General features: G+C 44.3%; 1 protein-coding gene across 1 annotated transcript in view; it reads right to left on the reverse strand.

Annotated features, from left to right (window-relative positions):
* Positions 1-10,185, reverse strand: part of HIC2 (HIC ZBTB transcriptional repressor 2) — a 71,151-nt gene extending 60,966 nt beyond the window's left edge. The window contains exon 1 of the mRNA XM_032706241.1: positions 9,873-10,185. The gene's annotated coding sequence lies outside the window, so the exon portion shown is untranslated. The remainder of the gene's footprint in view (positions 1-9,872) is intronic.
* Between the last annotated feature and the right edge of the window lie 6,874 nt (positions 10,186-17,059).

Consider the following 17,059-nt stretch of genomic DNA (forward strand, 5'->3'; position numbering starts at 1 on the left):
CTTCTCCACTTCTTCAATTTCAAGTATTTTCTTAAAAAACAGTATGACAGGCACTGAACTACAGAAATCCCACATCCTGGCATTACACTGACTTCACTTGAGATGCTGCCATCCTTCCTTCCCTGAAGATTTAAAAAACTGGAAACGTAAACCAAATTTCAAGCAGCAAACTTGACTGGTTAGTCTCCAGTAATGTGTAAGTTTAGCAGAGGCAGACTTGCTTTCCCCATGCCATCAGCAGCATTCCTGATGGGCATTCCTGATCCCCCCTACCAAGGCACAGAAGAGGAGGGGTGGGACAGCAGCATGGCACAGCATGCAGCAGTTCTTATGGAAAAAAAATCTGCAAGTTCCCCTGAAATGCTGCGTCCTGCATGCCTCAAAGGACAGCTGCTACCTTCTCACTTACAAAAACGTGACCCCAGCCAGTCAATCTACAGCACTAATGCTGTCAGATACCCTCCCACTCATCACTTTTGATGGTCAAAGACATTGTAATGAAGAAGCTTCCCCTCCACCTCAGAAGGGGATGTGCTTTGCTTTTGCTCCAGGAAGGTTTAGGGAGGGTGCTTTAGGTTTTTGAGGTTTTGGTGAAGGTACAACCCAAGCTGTTTTAGATAAACACAGAGGTAGCATGAGTCCATGTGTAACCACAGAGGAAGCAAGCACAAATAGGCAAATGTTCTGAATAATGGCAGTCGATGCACAGAGAAACTTGCTTGGACTCACCTGGACTCCTTTCCCCCTTTCTTGTCCAACCAGTTACTGGATGGGGCACATCCCAGGCCTCTGGCATATGCTATTAGATGCTCTGGGTATTAGAAGATAACTACTGATAAGTCTTTTGAAATGGTACAGCTGGTGTCATGTAGCCCAAGTCCCTGTTCATATGAACTCTCAAAATTTGGAAGGGAGAGGGCGATTTTATTTCCTACAAGTGAAAGAGAGAAGCTGAAGTGCTTCATCAGTTATTTGTGTACAGTGGGAGAGGAAGCTGGTTTGTTGGGCTGTGGCCATGGCTTCTGTTCTGTTAGGGAAGAACCCGTGGGCAGCTTTCGGCAAGTCATATAAACATCTCAAAAAAGGTTACGTGAAGATGCCACAGACGCAGCTGTAAGTCACCGATTACTAATTATGAAAGCATTTTGAGATCTTTGGCTGGAAGGGATCTCTTTTCTGGATAGGCAGATATTTTAATTCCATACTCCAGTGAGTATGGAATCACTGGATTCCATCACTGTTCCAGCAGGACCCTTAAAATATTTTTTCTTCCATGACTATCCTTGTTGCTAGTTACACCTCCATGCACCTTTTAAAAAACTGCATGATTTCCAGTACTACAGCTCTGTCAAATATACTAGTTTTCTCTGCTTTTGGTTCCACTTACAAAGACACTGAATTATTAGTACAGCATTCAGCTTGAAATCCTCCTGCACGATTAACAGGGTGAAATATTATACAATGGGAACTACTACTGTTATTTACTGTTCATTAAATGCTAATGGAAATTCAGCCCATCTTCAAAATATCATGGCCTTACACAGGCAGAGGTAGAGAGGTACAGACAGATTAAATGATTTTTCCAGATTCAAACAATAAATCAGTGGCAAGAAAATTCTCATACTCAACTCTTTGTTTTAGGCACCAAAATAGAGACTTGCAGAATGAAGCTGATGGTCCTCTGTCCACACTCAGGTCACTCTTTCCCTCGCTCAGGAGCTGAGGAATATCAATTCGGCAATTAAACCCATCGCTTACAAGTAGCAACCAGAAACTGGGAGACCCAGCCTGACTGGAATAAGCCAGCTGACTGCAGCTACTGAAAAGAGGTCCACACTTGGGGAAATACTCAAGACATTCCTTCTCCAAGGCACCACCCATAATAACAGGCCAACAGTCTCAAACACCTCTGCATCTTGGATGGATACGCAGAACCGCATACATTAAACTGCTTTTCTTGGAGCTCGTTTCAGAATGCTGCCAGCTTGTAAACAGCAGAGTCAGTTTTGCTGCCAACACAGTTTTTACCTAGAGCAAACGGAAGTGCTTTTCCAAGAATTTCCAAGACTGTTGCGTCACGCTGAGCACTGGCATTGCACCACACAACCCGGGGAGGGAAGACACAAATACAAGCTGCTGCTCGGCACACCCCGAGAAGGATTATTTAGAGGTATTTCTTTATTTCCAGGAAGAGACTCAGTGCAAAACAGACCTTCCAAAAAGTCCCAGTGTTCACTGCAGGGGAGTACAGTCTCGTTAATACTTTCAGTGCTGTAGCAAAAAGTGAATAATTTTTATAGCCGGCACGTTTCAATTTTCGTTACGCTTTTGAAAGCCTTGTTTGATAAAGTACAGTGGAGACTAAGAAATGTAGCATTTCTGAAGGACTAGAGAGCAATCTTCTGGAGGCTCCTTTCCCCACTGTGGGTTTTGCATAATCCTTTGGCAACTTTACCATTTTGAAGCTTTATTAGAATTATGTGTATGATGACAGCATTTACAGGCTGTTGCTAAGGTCAGGGTCCCATTATGCAAACTTTTAAATATGATGAGCATTTGTAAGATAAATATACAAGACAAACCAAGGACATTGTATTCTCCATACTTTAAAGATGAAGAAAACTGAAATTGCCTAATTTCCTTCATGACCATAGCATGGAAAAATTAAATCAGGGATAGAAGCAGAGTTCCTTAGAGCACAAGCTTACTCAGAAGAATTAAATGTGGGCAAACATTCAACCACTGCACCAATTCATAAAAGCAAGTGCTTATAACCAAGTTTTCTGGGTAAAAGTTTTCAAGTCGTATAATTTACATGACTTTTAAAACACACTCAGCCAAACACCAGTCTGCTGACATCTGAAGAATTACACTATGATTCTCACTCTCATGCCAAAATTCCCATTATTGAGCATTTTGGTGCTATGGTTCTGGATATGTACACTTCATAGATGTGGACACAGATTTATAGTTTTTAGTGGATTCCCTGCCATCTACAATTTTGGTAGATATTTTCTCTGCCTAGAAGGACATCCACGTTTTAATTTGAAGACTGGGCATAATCATGTCGCTAATATCACGTTACCAAAGAACATTCGAACTGCCTCGGAAAGAACAAAGAGTTTTTTCAAGGACTTGAGAAGTTTAAGCAAAAAGTTCCACGTGAGGACCGTTCTGGATACTTTGTAAAGGTAAACAGAAACTAGGAATAAAAAAGCATCCTTCCAGGAGTAGGGGAAATAAAAACAGCCCGAGTTTAAGTCTCACTGTACACTGGCATAATTTCAAACCTTCTTTTAAATGGTCTTGTTTAAGTCAGTCTTCAGTTGTATGTGTTTGCTAGTGAAGTTTTGAGGAAAATCAGTCCCTAAACAGAGAAAGCCACTACTTTCTTGTTTCATCCGCTCTGGGCAGTTCACTAAACCTTCGTATCAGGTCCCTTGCAAAGGGACAGAGAGGCTGGTTTTTTCAGTTTTAGTTCAATAAGCAGTTCTTTCAGACTGCAGAAAGCAATTGAGATTTGAGGAGAGGCAGAAGGACAGGAAAGCCTCCAAATCAAAACTAGGTGTTAGAGACTAGTAGCTGCTAGTTCCAAACTCAAAAAAGAGCAACATAACTAAAAAATAATCTGTTCCCTTTTGCTCTGAGAACACTTCCTTTGCTTTGCATTTAAATTGGAGCTGAATAAAAATCACAGAATAAGTCACATAGGAAGGGACCTCAGGAGGTCATCAGGAGGTATTTTGATAAGAAAGTATTTTCTAAATATTTTTATTTAACACTTCAAAATATTCAGGTTTAGTATTTCATTAAATTTAATGCTATATAAGAAGTCGTTTGAGTCACTTCTCAGAAAGAAAAACACAGTAAATTACTTTTGGTTTTGATTTGCATGTTAGATCATAGTCTGAATGTGTTAAACCCTGCTTAAGAGAAAATAACATCAAATTTGCTTTAAAGTTATTTTTAGTTGCACATCAACATGTTTTAATAGATACAAACCAGTGAAATCCAGTCTTTCTGCTGGAGAGTAACTACCACAGACAAACAAGCAAGCTTTAAAATAAGGTTTCTTGTCGGCTGATTTCAATTCTCAGTTAAAACTGGCAACACAAATTACTCTATTCTGCTCTTTATCGAAGAAGAGAAAAGATTTCCAAACTGTCAAACTGGCTGGTGGCATCTTGACAGCAGATGGGAATGCAGTAAGAGCAGTCCTACATGGCAGTGCCTTTATGTGACTCCTGGAAAACTGAATCCACTCACTGAATGGTTCTTTATACAACGAGAAACGAGCACACATTTAGGGGAAGGAATCTGCTGTACACCCGTGTCATCTTAAACCAGTCCAGGAATGAATGGGACTAGCCCAACATGAAGAGCAGAGTCAGGTTGTTTACCATAAGGCCTCTCCCCAGTCAGTCCATCTTGTATCCCTTTTTAAACTCATGGCAAAAGACTGATTTGAAGACAATTTTATCATGCACAGTGTTTGGTTCAGTGGGGGAAGGGAGTGGACAGAGCAAACTGATATATCATGGAAATCCATCCCCTTCTCCCTTACCCAGGGGACTGAAGGACAGCGAATGCCTCAGGCCAGGGTACTGACATGAAATGCTTACTACCTCCCATCCAGAACCTGGGCAAGGACAACACTGGCAAGTTTTTCCATCCAGTATCTACAGCTGGAAGATCAAGAGGGGGTTGTTCCTAGATCCTGCATAGATCTCTCAGAACATTCAGCTGTTTTCAGGGCTATTCTTACTGTGAGAGTTCCCTGATGACAGTTTTGAGCAACAAACTAACTCCTTGCACTTCTCTAAACAATTCTTATTGCCAGCTGAAGGCTCAGACCCTTCCTCTCCCAGCTTAGCTGTCAGTGCATGTGTCTTCTGACTTTCTGCAGCCAAGCTCAGCAGTTTGTCTTTTTTCTGTTACCAAGAGAGCAAGTAAAGGAAGCTTCCCACAACAGGTCCATTTCCGAACGCCTGCTTGAGGTTTTCAGTTTAAAAGATCACTTTTTAGCCCCTTCAAATCCCCAGGGTGCACATCCGAAAATGTGATATAATACAGATGTAATCCTGGATAAAGTACATTCCCCAGCCCTTTCCATTAAGTAAAATCAGTAACCAGAATCCCTGTTTAGGATTTGTGATTACAAGGATCACCCTCCACCCTGCCCTGGTCAAACAATACGGGCTCCAGGAAAGCACGAGAGCCGTCATTTCAATAACGCAAAACCCTGTCGCTTCCACTCCAGAACAGCTGACTTGAAGTGCATGCTAGGCTGTGCTTATTAACAAAATGAGAAATCTGATATATAGAAAGAAAACACTATGTGAGGATTAATCCTGGATTGCAGTTTGTGGCCAGCACTGGGCCGTCATCCAAACGCAGATGAAAAAGAACAAAATTTCTCCCACCTGTCACTTACAGCAGGTACAGCTATTGCAGTGTTGTAGTCTTCTCCTTTACAGCTATTGTAACAACTCATTTTGTACCAGCTTAAAATTCAGGATTAACCTCACTGTTTCATTTCTTCCTTGTTTTGTGGGAGCCAGCACTGGAGGGTGAATTTTCTTTCCAGGAATTACAAACAAGAAGCGTGAGTAACTTACAAGTTTGGACAGCTAGCACAATACACGTACACTTCAAGGAAAGAAACCCAGCTTAAAACTGGCATCCTGTTGGAACCTGGAGATGCTAACTGAACAAGAAAATAGGACTCTCAGGAACATCTTTTTAACACTGTTTCTGCTGCTTTTGGGAGAAGTAAGCACACTGTCACTGCTGATTAAAAGAGACCTGAGTGAACCAATGCAGTTTCTTCACCAATGAGCTACTGCACAGCAGAGCAAAATCCCTATTGCAATGCATTGTCCTTGCTCCTGATACTACAGCAAGACAAAAACCAATTTAAGCAGCCCTAGTGGCTCAATCACTGGTGGTGTGATCATCACCAAACCAAAGGAGAAGTCATCTTTATTTTTTAAAATATATTCTCCTGCTTACGGTTGGGTCGACGCTCAGTTGTTGCAATCCCACAGCTGAGCCCTGTTAATTTTTCTCCAAGCCCAGCAGGGAAGGCATGTCCGCTGATGCTGAAATGGTCCCTTCCCATTGAGCTCTGCCTGTCACAATACAGCCAATATAATGGCTATGTCACAAATGTGATTTTGCTTTCTCCCGCTCCAACACCACATTTGCTGCAGCACTGAAATGCCAGTTCGTGGCAACGTTCTTCCCTGGCTGTTGTCAGAGGCTGCAGTTTCATTCGTACACTTTATCAGTCAGATTTCGTTTGGGGATGGGAAACTTGGGTTTCTGTAGAGAAAACACGACAACCCCATCCTACCAATACCTCTGCCTGTCAACCCACAATATGTTCATCAGGCTGGATGAGAGGTTAAATGCTGCAGTCAGCACAAACAGGAGTTCTGATATGAAGGCAAATGCACCTCGGTTTTCAAACATTACCCCATTTCCCTACATCTATCATCAAAGAAGGCAGCAGGAGCTCAAAGAATAGCCAAGTACTATTTTCTGCAAGGTCAGAGGAATGCACAACATACAGTTTATGTTTGACAGTTCTTAATTACTATGGACTGTAAAGATGCTGGAAAACGGGAACTCTCATTGAAAGATCTGCTGTTCACAACTTCAAATTTCATGCTGTGACCACCAATTTTGGGCTGCGGTGGCTGTTTTACAGAGTTTAAATCCATAACACAGCCGAACTGCTTAGCATTAGGTTGTGTTCCAGTTATTTTAAACAACTAAACAAAATAAACTGAACATGCATCCTCCTGGAATCAGGCCTCTCATCTTCTCTTTCTCTCCTCTCTCCCCCCACCCCTTGTCACACATCGGCTTCTGCCAAACAATTCAGCACTGACACTACAGCACATCACGTGATACCAAGTGCTTCAAGCATCTTGCAATACTTATTACTATCTACACATCCATAAGTCATTCCGCCCAGCAACGTATGTGAATACTAACGTGAGCTATTTCTTTATGTATTAAAGATTTAGAGCTCTCCCGGATCCTTGGAAGAAGCTTTTCCACCAAACACTGAAAAATCATCCCTTTTATGTACGTGCGTCTCATCTGCATTTCACGTAGATTAGGAAGCATGACATAGGGAAAACCTGCCATATCCTCGGATTCTCCCATTCCTCCTGCTTACAATCCTGTGGCCACACAAGTCTGTCGTGATTAAGCAATGGATTTTAGACACTGGAGAACAAGGCACTTACAGGGGGTGTCCTTTCCCGTGTTAGAATGGAAAGTAACAAATGTAAGAGGTTGCTTATTCTTAATGCTGATCTCCTCCAGAGCTAAAATGATATGTCAGTAGCAGGTGGCAAGTTTGAAGACACCCCCACTCCTCCCTTTTTTTTTTTTTAATAAATATAACAAAGGGCACACAGATTTGACCTAATGGGTCAACCATCAAAAGTTAAACTGATTTAAATAATTAGACCTAGAATGTCAGGCACCACTGCAAATAATTGCTCCTAATGCTTTTAGGATTAGATTGCTAATGAAAAGGCGCAAAAAGGAGGCCACTTGCAGTTGTGGAAATAAGTCAATTTTCTTTCCATATGTCATTTTCCCCATGTAGATTTGCTGTGAAATCCTAAGGAGTCATTTACAGCTTTCTCTCCAGAGCCACTGTAGTATATTACAATAGTTCTGAGTCATAAAAAATAGTAATAAGTCATCTTGAAATATTGGTTGTTTATACACTGTATTTATCAGGCACAGCAAACATCTGCTCATAGTTCTGACATTTTCCAATGAAAGTGACTATTGCATATTGTTTTCCCCTTTAATTTGTGGAAAAACATGGGAGCTATTCAAATATAAACAGCATTCCGAAACAAATTTAAACCAGTTTTGGTCAAAGGACAGTTCATTAGCAGAGTGTAATTCTGATGCTCTTAACTGGTTTCTGGCTGTTCTCTCAGATTTATTCTAACAGCAAAGTAACATCCTGGGTGATTTCGGTGACCGTCTGCTAAAACACTTGGTTCCATATATAATTCATTAATTCTATGTAAAGGTGTATACACCCCCGCCCCACTCGCAGATACTAACGCCAAGTTACCCGCCAACGGAAGCGTCGAGGCCACCCGAGTTCTCCAAGGCTGCGGACCTGGCAGCAGAAAGTTTCGAGTGCCCGGCCCCCGGGTGCACATCCGCGCTCCGCGGGGCCGGGCGCGGTGTCCGGCGGGCGCGGATCCCCCGGGAGGAGCGCGGCTGGCGGCCCCGATAACGGGGGGCGCGCCGAGAGCCGCCCGCCGCCGCCGTGCCCACTTCCACCTGGGACCCGGCCAAGCAGAAGTCAATAATTGACTTCCCCGCCGGCTCTCGCCCCGTATCGAAGGGGCCGGGCGCGGGCTGGGCGCTGCGGGCACCGCGGGGCTCCCCGGGCCGCGCACCGCGCAGGGGGCCGGCACGCTGCTTCCCCCGCCCCCACTCCCCCGCCGGCTTGGCTTTGCTTTTAAATGCAACCAGAAAAAAAGAAACACAAAACACAAAAAGGCCGGCTCCCCCCGCCGCCGAGCTGGCACCGGCACCGGCGCGCCGGGGGATGCAGAGCCCGGTCCGGCTCCGCGGCGCCGCGCACCCGGACCGGGCAGCCGCGGGCAGCCACCAGCCCTCCCGCTTCCCTCAGCTGCGATGCCGAGCGCCTCGGCAGCAATATTGCCAGCCTGGACGTACAATTTAATTTTTTATTTTTTTTTTCAAACGGGATGGACAGCTCTGCGCTGGCCGGCGCGGCCGGGGAACGCGCATTTCCTGCGGGGCACAAAGCCGGCGGGCAGGGTCTGGGAGGGTGCGCGATCCTGCTCCGTCCATTGCGTCCGAGATGGGGCCGTAACAAAAGCCAGAGACCCGCAGCGACGGGCAGAGCGAGCGGAGCCGGCCGGTCTTTCCCTCCGCGATCCCGAGCGACCGAGGGGGGCGGCGGGGAAGGGGGGAGCCAGGGCAAAAGTTCACCGCGGTCCCGGTAGGGCAGGGGGTGCTCGGTGGGGCTGGGGCCGGCGCTGGGGTTGGGGGATACCGGCCTGGCTCGTCGCCTCGCAGCCCGGCGGATGGACCGCGGGCGAAAAGGAGGGGATGCAAGTCCCGGGAGCCCCTTTCCTGCCCTCTCCTCCACAATGCGGCCAGATCCGCGGCACAAACACGCCCCCCGGCACCCCGGGGCTCCGCTCTCTCCTTTCGGGGAAAAAATAAAATAAAATAAAATACGGCTCACTTGCAAGGACGAGTGGGGATGGGGAGCGGGCGGCTGCTCCGGGGCTGCCTGCGCTCCCCGCCGCTCAGCCCCACGCCGGCCGGCCCCGGCGGGCAGCAGCTGCGGCCCCCCGCCCCGACCCCACCGCCGGCGGGGAAGGGGCAGCGCGCACCCATGCACACACACACACGCGCGCACACACACACACAAATGGCACGGGAGGAGGGGGAAAGTTTCCAGCCGCTTCAACCAAATAACCAGCATTTGCAACCCCCAGACAGGCACGGTGGCCGGCACAGCGATGCACGCCCCGGCCCCCAAAGCAACGGGGCAGCGCGCCGGGAGAGCGAGGGCAGGGGGCCCGGGGCACGGACAGAGGGGGGCACGGCGAGAGGAGCGATCTCGGGATTTTTTCAGTGGAAGTACCGCCGGTGCCGGGCACGGCTGATGCAGGGCAGGGAACAAGGGGATACCCCCGCCACCCCGGCGACTCTCCCGAGCGGACCCGTGCAGATGGGCAAAGCACCGGGCTGCGAATAAAGAGCGGGGGAGCGGGGCTGGGCTGCACCGCGGAGCCCGGCAGCGCCCGGCCGCCCCGCGGGACCCGCGCCCCGCGCCGCGTTACCTTCTTATTGCATCTGGAGCAGCAGCTTTTCTTCCCCTTTCCCTCTCCTCCTCTCCCTCTCCTGTCCTCTCGGTTTATACCAGCCTGTTCCTCATCTCACAGCCTTCCTCCCAGCGCCATCTTGCAAGCTTGTGACGTTGGGAGCCGCTCACCCCTGACCCACATTTGAATAGAAGCCAAAATGAAAAAAGAAGAGGAGAGAGAGAGGGAGAGAGGAGAGAAAGAGGGGGAAGAAGAAAGAGCGGAACAAGGATAGGCAGGGAAAGCAGCAGCTAAGCAATTGCTGTGCCAGTGTGGAACAGCATCGGCTCCGCTCCCTTGCCAGCTAGTTTAGTAATAAGCAATTTCCTGCTGTTGCAATAAATGTTGCCGCGACGGGGCTGGGAAAGGGACAGGGAGCGGGGTAATTCCCACCGAGGGACCAGGGCTTCCCCCACCCCGAGCCGCCCCCCCTTCCCTGCCACCCACACCCCGAAACCCAGCCTGGAGCCCGACCACTGCTCCCGGCAACCCAAATACTGCTGCTCCCTCCCAGGTTCTGAGCAATGAAAAAGGCATTTGTTAAGATTATTTCTCCCATCACTGATGAACTCTCAAGTGTGTGTTAAGAGAAATAATACAGATTGCAGTTTGTACATGTGTTGGAATCTGAAATGAGCCTTATACACAAATTTATGGAACATCCTCATGTATAGCACTATTTGCATATTAGCTTTTTGTCGTTCCTGTCTGTGTGTTAAGGACTGTCACTGCATTTTGCGCCATCCAGGACACAGATACAGACGTGGCCTTTGCACCCACAAAATCCGTAGAATCTGAAGTTTTGTTTTGTGCATTTTTTTTTAGTTATTTACCTATTGGAAGGGTATTGGGGGGGAAAAGTTATTTGTGTTTTGCATCCCTGGTCCTGCAAGATTTCCATGCATGCTTAACTTGAAGCACATCAGTAATCACACTGAGCAAGAAGGGCTATTCAGATGCTTGCACTAAACATGTGCCCAGCCTGCAAACTCAACCTATTATTTTGTAAAATGTTAAGTAAATTGATATCATCTTAATCTTACTGACTGTTGCCACAAAGTACAACTGTGCAGAAATCTGAATTATACCTTTGTAGCACTTTCTTCTTTCAGTAGCTAATTAATCTGTAATAACAGGAGCAATGCATATAAACATTTTTATTGTAATCATGCACAGGAGTAAATCCACTATCCCATGTAAGAATCACTGTATTGGCTGCAAGTGTGAGATGATATTTTCTTTCCTTCTGTACCCTGACAGCCACCCGTAACCAAAACTCTCTCTAGCCTGAGTAAGGTGATTCATTAGTGAAGCTGAGCCTACATTTAACACGTGCCTAATAATTCCCTAATAGCCACAACGCCAGCGACTCTCTCAGCCACTTCCTGTGCAGATCCCTGCAGTTTGCATGCACTTCAGCTGGATCCCAGCTGCAGCCTAAGCTCTGTCCCTGATAATAAAGATATTTTCTAGTTGCTCATCCAGAGTTCAAAGTTTTTGCAGGAGATGGTTTCTTCAGCCTTACCAAAGTGGCTTGAGGAGCAAATAAAGATAAGGCAAATCACAGCAGCCATATCAGAAGGGTCTGGACTGGTGGTTTGTTCGCAGTACACCCAATAAAGAGCAGAACACTTTAACAGTGGTGAGAACAGCAAACCTGACTGTCAGCACAAGACCCAGTGAAGTAGATAAGGATCAATTCAAGACTCTTCCCCCACCAGGAAAGTTAATTTAAGATTGGTGATGCTGCCCTTAGCTGTATTTTAAAGCTAAGTGGCCTTGCAAATAGCCAGGGAGGTGTAGGTAACCATTTGCTTCACGCTGTGCCAGAGGAATTGGTAGGCAAATACACAGAAGTCCTTGCACTGTGTTATCTAAACAGGGACAAAATGCATCACAGAGTTTTTTCAGGCAAGTTTAGACATTTGGGTTTAGAAAGACGTGCTTTTGTCAATCTTTATGTGGCATCTCAAGACCTCAACAATGCCACCATCTGCCCTCATCTTCCTTCCGCTGAAGCTTCCCACCCCACAACAGTCTGTGTGCCCCTGCCAGTTCACAGACCAACATCTTAGTTCAAACCCGCTTTCATCAGACATTTGAACAAAGGTGCCAGGTTTTTCACAGGAATGGCTTGAGGCACAAGCATTTCAGCCTGTCTGCCAACTTTGCTAGGCAGGTGTTAACTTTTAAGAGTGAAGGGAGGGAAGAAGGTTGGGAGGACGGGGAGAAACATCCTAAAATGCCACCACAAGATTTAGTCTCAAAAGCTTTACTTGTATTTGAATCTTCTCTAAGTTTGGAGATGATCAGTTCCCAACATCCCTAAGGAAACTGAGAGATAGACACATTTGCAGTGGCGAGGAGACCAAAAAAAAGATATACATTAGCTGTCTGGCACCTAGAAATGATATGGTATGATGCAGCACTGCATCCAGCTTTATATAGGGGTGATAATTATAAGGTTGAAAAAGAATTAATGAGAAAGTTAGACCTGGCTTTGTCACTCGAACCATGGACATCTGTGGAGAATCTGATGAGCCAAGGAGAAGTATGGCCACACCTACCTGGAAAACATCTACAGGCATGCAAGGCAGATACCACGATACCTGTAATGTCTCCAAGCAACCACAGCCAGGGAACTTGCCATCCAAACAGAGGGTACACCCTCAAGTTCCAAGAAATCACACCCACTGTGGGCACATCTGGCACTGGGTGAAACGTGCCCATGTGTGTGAAAAGCAAACATGTTGCTCAGGTGCAGAGAGAAGCGTTCTCAGGCAAAAGGCTGGACTAGGAGAGTAATGGTGGCACTCTGCTTACAGACACTGGCACAGTGAGTGTGTTCTGAAGGATGGTTTGGGCTTGTGGATACTTTAAAGAAAGAGGCTCTTCTATTTCCAGCCTGATACTTGACATTAACTTTGTTTTCTAATTTTGTTTGACTGTGGTGTTTTTAGCACTTATATTGAAAGGAGCACTGAGAGGATGGCAGCAGTGGATTGTGCTCTGCAGACACAAATGAAAGCTTCAACTTCCTCCTCACTGTGTTGATGCAACACATAAAATACTGTTCAAAACTATTGTTGAATGTAACACGTCCAAGGCAGCTATGACCAACAGATTTTTGTGCTAACAGTATACAAAGAATTCAGAACAAGCAGACTTCACACCATCTTTATATATTTGCCCTTAATATCTATTCACAAACAGCTCTGTAAAGCTGCTTTCAAGCAGAAAAGTTTAATGAATTGTATCCCCCCCCCCGAAATAAAATATTTAGAATCAGGTCAGTGACTTGAAACCCAGAGGGATTTCAGGGTTTCTTATTGTTTTCAGTCATTTTCAACAAACTGATGGGTTCAGAAGCAGCTCCAGCTCTTTGTAGCAGTGCTAACAGCAAGTTTATACTCATCATAGAACAAGAAGAGGACAGAGGTAGAATTATTATAGTGGCAATCGAGTGCTGTGGGTGCAGAGTGAAGTAATTTGAGCAAAGAAAATGCCATTGCAGACAGTAAACAGAATAAGGACCAAAGAGTGGCCATGTGCCCATACGGCTCTTCAGTGCCACCTGCCTTCAGTCCCAGCGCTGGTGGATGGCCAGTGCCATCTAGCAGGCAAAACAGTTGTTTACAGTAGGGAACCGATGGGTGAAGCTGGGCAGAAAAGTTGAAACGAAAAGAGAAAAACTGTAATTCAAGGAACTAAGCAAAATATGCAGGGCAGAGAATGCCAGTTTAAGGCTTAAGTCTGAAAGAGAGGTGAAAGTGAGAGGTAACCAGCCTGCTCTCAAGAATAGAAAATGAATTAGCTCTAAAAATAAACAGCAAAAAAATAAATTTCTTAGCAGAGGTTTGCAGTCATTGTCTCTGCAGTGGTGTAGTTCTGACAGAGCCACAAAAAATGCTGAGGGCCAGAACATTGATCTGGAACTGAAACAGGCACCATCTAAAGCATTGCAGTGACCCAGGAAACTGTGCTTGAATGGTACCAGAACAGCTGGTGATAACTCATAAAATTAAGAAGTTATTTCACTGTCCCCCCCTGCCAGAAATATCCCTCTACAGTCAGACTTACGTGTCTGGAAGGTTTTTTCAGAAAGACTCGCAGGTGTCCATGGAGGACACTCCAATTTTATGCTAAAATGGGTTTGGAAAATCTTTTCTCTCTTAGCTGCAAATGTGCTATATATGAATACACATCCTCAGTAAAGCTCCTCCATTATGTGCTGGATTAGTTGGTTCCCCCACTGCTACTTCTGGTCTTTTGACTGGCAGATGGACACACAGAACGTTACATTTTGACCTCTGTGTAATGATACCTGAATTTCTCATATCTCTTCCTGGTTTTACCAATTCAAAACTTGATAGTGCACAAATTCTACAAGTAATTTTTCCACAGCTGAAAAGGAAAAGAAAATGGTTTAAGAGACTCATATATAATCAAGGAAAATCAGAAACTGTAAATGTAATTTGAATCCTTAGTATCAAAAATAGCCACAAAGGTGTCCAATTCAGAGCTAGTTTTATGCTGTGCCTGGTCACAGGTTCCCTCAGCTCTGCATTGGTTTGCCTTGTGAGGGTTCTGTTCAAAATAATGGGGTTAGAACCCAATTATTTAAAAAAAAAACACAACAGAAGGTAACAGTTTCAAAAATTAGGTTAGTGGTTTAGTGCTTGTACAAGGTACTGTTTTGTCCACTCTGCTTCTGTTGTGTTCTTTCTGATAGAAAGTTTTCATTTTCTTGGAAGAGAAGAAACATACAATATTTTTATTGCTACAAGCTGAAGCTTTTTGCTAGAAATTCTGGCATAGGCTGGGCTGAGGCAATGGGGTTTGTGACTCTAAATCATATAAAAACATTGCTTCCATTATAACAAGATCTTTGATTTCTGTTGGCCTGTGAATTTCATTGCAAATATGTTTACTCTGTACCTGTCTATAAAACATCTGTATTTAACTATGTCTACCCTGTTGGTTGATATAGTCTGTGCAATGGCATCATTGCAATGGACTGTGGGAGAGCAATAAAAGTAAGGAAAGCAAGTGATGAACAAACCCACTACCTATGTGTGCTCAGAATAGAGAGAGATTTGCTGAAAATAACTCTCAAATAGATGTCAGAAGGAAATTAAATCAAAAATCAAACATTTCTCCGGCCATTTAAATGAACAGGGAACAAGAAAAGAACTGGTGCTACTATGAATTGTGTGGACAAGGAAAAGATTAAAAATACTTTTGTACCCAAAATCTAAATGAAAGCTTTGCCATAGCTTTAAGAAGAACAATGGAGTTGAAGAAAGGAGCAAACCCAGCATGATTAGTTTGGAAGGAAATGGAAATTATCACAATAAAAGTGAAAGCAAATAAAAAAAAAAAAAAACCTTAACATTTTCAAACATGGGAGACCAGGTAATTTTCATCCCAGAATTCCAAAGGAACAAGTACCAGATTGATAGCAATTATTTGAAATAAGTTTTTTATTTGGAGGTTGTTCTTGCATGATTTGGAAATAGCAGATATAATACTTTTATTTTAAAAATTATTGGAAAGTTATCTCAGTAGTGACTGAGCTCATTGATTTTGAGACTTTCTCAGACTTTCAGAAGAGTTTTGAAGGCAAATATATTTAACCAGAAAAAAAAAAGAGAGAGCAAAAGACAAGATAAACAGGATAAAATGCAACCACAACACTGATTTTGCCGAGTATCCTGGACTATATCTTTGCAGAGATAACTGATTTTCTAAGCAAGGGGAAATGTAGTAGATCTAATCTATATGGATTTTAGTCAAGCATTTGATATGATGCCACATGGGAAGTTATTCATTAAGATGGAGAAGATGGGGATTAGTACAAGAGCAGTAAAATGCATGAGGAATTGTCTGAAGGAGAGGTGCCAGTAGATTTCTATTGGGATAGAGATTTCTAGTGATTCAAGACTGAACTTGTTTAATATTCACTCTAATGATCTCTTGTCATTTAAGCTGGAGAGTAATAACGAAATGTTCTGATGAAACAGTCAAGAGGCACCATCATTAACAGCATCAGAGTATTGCAGCTGGTGAGCTGGAAGACAGTGAAAGCAATGGAAATGGGATGTAATTCCATACAAAAGCAAACACACATTTGGATGCATTTCACCACTAACCATTGAAAATTGGGCATCTCTATGTAGAAGGATGAAGAAAAGTAGGTTCTCTTTAAGGAATAAAACTGACTACAACAACAGAAAAAATAGAAAACAACTGTCCACGTTAGTTAGTCAGTGGATGACCGTGAACCATCAGTACCTGAGGCAGAGACAGATTCTTCCAGCAGCAGTAGGAAGGCACTGCTGACATTACATAAGGCACTGCTGGACCATTATGTCTGTTGTGCAGGATCTCACCACAGGTGTTAGGACAGATATAAGTCTGCCAGGACAGCCAGTGTAATCCTAAAGACATGAGTTTTCCAACAAGAGGAGAGAGCTGAAAACTGCAGCTTTATAGACAGATGCTGACCCATGGGTGTGAGGGATAAACCTTGCAGGTAGTGGTGGGAATTTCTGAAGTGCCAGGATGTCCTCCAGTCTTATGTTTCTGATGTTACAGTTAGGAAAGTATTAGTCATCAAAAACGTGTGTATGTTTTTGACCAGCTTTTTCTTGGTCCTGTTTTTATTTTGGCTTTTTGTTTACATGGAAGTACATATATGTGTGTGTACACACACATCCATCCCTAAATACATATTGAAGTGAAGCTTTGCTTCTATTTGTTATTGGGCAGCATAGAGAAACTGAGCTGTATTTTGTATTGTGTTTCATAACCTACAGACCCAGCCTGTATTTGTTAATATGCTGCATTTCTGAGTATTTCTGGCGGTGACTTTCAAGTTACAGATAATCTAAAAATCTCTTCTTGTCCTCACATTAGGCAAAAATGATAGGAAAAAAATCCACCACATTCAGCTGTACATAAAATCTTTTTGCTTTCTTCATGTATACATACTTGGGGTGGCAGTGTGTATAGTATGCATAAGTAATTAATGTTGCAAGCTGGAAGAATGAATTATTGTCAGATGGAGGTAAAGCATGCAATATGGTCAAGTAAGCAGTTCCAATAATAGCTGTGCTTAGAGAAGCAAAATGTAATAGAGGGCAAACTCTACAGGTTGCCAGATT

Source organism: Chiroxiphia lanceolata, chromosome 18 (genome assembly GCF_009829145.1).
Source record: "Chiroxiphia lanceolata isolate bChiLan1 chromosome 18, bChiLan1.pri, whole genome shotgun sequence".
NCBI lineage: Eukaryota > Metazoa > Chordata > Aves > Passeriformes > Pipridae > Chiroxiphia > Chiroxiphia lanceolata.